The following is a 2,120-nucleotide window of genomic DNA, read 5'->3' as shown; positions in this document are numbered from 1 at the left end:
GTTCCTTAAAAAGGATCCTTTCTAACAGTGTGTGTACAGCCGAAAGTAAAAAACGACTAGCACAAAAAATAACGCCAACATGTTCCTATTTACATGTTGTGATTTGTATAGTCACAGAATGTACAAATGACAAGGTCACATGTGACACGTACCGTGTATGTATACGTACTATTCTCCACCAGAGGCAAAGCACTGCTACGTCTGCTTCTTGGGCGGAGTGATTTGCTCCCAGCAGCCCACTGGTGAGGAGCAGAGAGTAACAACGGGTCTTTTCAGGTGTTGCGCTAATCACTCCGCCCAAGTAGCAGTGCTTCGCCTTCTCTCATCCAGGAGCTGTGGTGAGCTCGGCTAGCGGTGGGGGCGTCAGACAGAGTCTGACACGCACAGAGATGAGAAGGGTATGTAAGGACTTATCTAACTCTGGGGGATACGCTGAATAAGCTAAAGTCTCAATAAGTTGGCGTGCTCCTTTAACAATGTCAGAGGTACTGTAATGCAGAGTTTCAAATTAATAGGTAATGGGTGTCAAAGGGAGCTCGGATTTAAGATACTGGCTACTACATATCCTTTTTGTAGTCACTTAGTAAGAAATAGAGTATATTTTATACGGTTTATATCCGGCAGCACAAAATGCTGCATCTTACAGTAGATTTAATTGATTATGATAATTTGTGTGTCTATGCCTGTGGATGTTTTTGTCAGTATTTTCTGTGTGTGTGTGTGCGTGCGTGTCTGCGTGCACATGTGCAATCCAGTGTGGCCGTCTGCGTGAGTGCATGTGTCTGAGTGTGAGTGTAATCACCAGGGTTGACAGAAAAAGAGGCAGGCAGGTCCCCGAGGTGTCAGAGGGGACAGCAGGGAGCAGACAGACGTGACACCGGGAGAGGACTCTGGTGACATTTGCGCAGTGGGAACCGGCCATCACAGCATAACGACGAACAAGGCCCGCTTTTACTAATGAGAGAAACCAAGGGGAAGATGTGAGCAGAGAGATAGCCTGACATCCACATGCTCACACTCAGTGATACATGTATGAACTGAAAAACACACACTGCTTTGTCCATGAAATACATGTAATCTGATTTACATTTGAGTAATACCAGAAGAATCAATTTATTATTTATTTAATAGGGTATTAAGGCCTTTTAAACACACACACACACACACACACACACACACACACACACACACACACCTGTGTTTATGAAATGCAGACACCCATATACCCGTCTAAATAAAAAACCCTCTGTTCAAAAAAAGCTGTAATGTAGGATTCTCTGCATAACACACACACACACACACACACACACACACACACACACACACACACAGAAAAACAAAAACACACACACAGAAAAACATATACACCCACTGACAAACACACACAGAGAAACACAAACATGCACAGACACACAGAGAGACACACGCAAACACAAACATACGCACAGAAACACAAACACACACACACACACACACACACACAGCCAGTGAAGCAGTGTTAGTTCAAACCAACCATTGGACGTCTCGCTGCGTCTCGATAACAGACGTCGCCAGGGCTGTCGAGGACTCAGTTATTGATGAAAAGTGTTTTTGTGTGTGGGTCTAAACATAAATGCATTAGTGTGAGTGTACGTAAGTATTATTTACCGTTTAGTCACCGTTATCGGCATTATATTACATAAGCCTGTATAGTGTGTTTATATTTGGCTTGTGGCAATTCTTGTGCTTTTTTGTAGTGTTTTTTATTTATTGCTTTGGCAATTAGATAGTGTCCTTAGTACAGTGATGTCTTTAACCATGAATTGACTTTATAACAAAGCGCACGGAAATGGTTCATGTTTTGCAGATATACATTTATTTGCTTTCTATCTTAGAGTTAGATGAGAAGATGGATGCCCCCTCTAGCCTACGTCTATGTGAAGATGTGGGAGGCGCTTGGTTAGCTGAATTAGCAGTGAGCCTGGCTAACAACACCTCTAAGGCAACACTAACAAAAATGTAAAAATTACAATTTGTGGTTTTAGGGGCACTTACGTGTTGTTACTATTTCTTGAGAAACAGTCTTTTTGCTAAGCTAGCTAGTCACCTCCAGCTCTTCACACACACACACACACACACAC

General features: G+C 42.8%; 1 long non-coding RNA gene across 1 annotated transcript in view; it reads right to left on the bottom strand.

The window, feature by feature from the left end:
• Window positions 1-190: 190 nt before the first annotated feature.
• The window catches only part of LOC116698851 (uncharacterized), a 9,345-nt gene continuing 7,415 nt past the window's right edge, over window positions 191-2,120 (bottom strand). The window contains exon 3 of the long non-coding RNA XR_004334318.1: window positions 191-321. This is a non-coding gene — a long non-coding RNA (uncharacterized LOC116698851). The remainder of the gene's footprint in view (window positions 322-2,120) is intronic.

The sequence above is a fragment of the Etheostoma spectabile genome, chromosome 12, assembly GCF_008692095.1.
Source record: "Etheostoma spectabile isolate EspeVRDwgs_2016 chromosome 12, UIUC_Espe_1.0, whole genome shotgun sequence".
Classification (NCBI taxonomy): Eukaryota; Metazoa; Chordata; class Actinopteri; order Perciformes; family Percidae; genus Etheostoma; species Etheostoma spectabile.
This window is presented reverse-complemented; position numbering and strand designations above follow the sequence as displayed.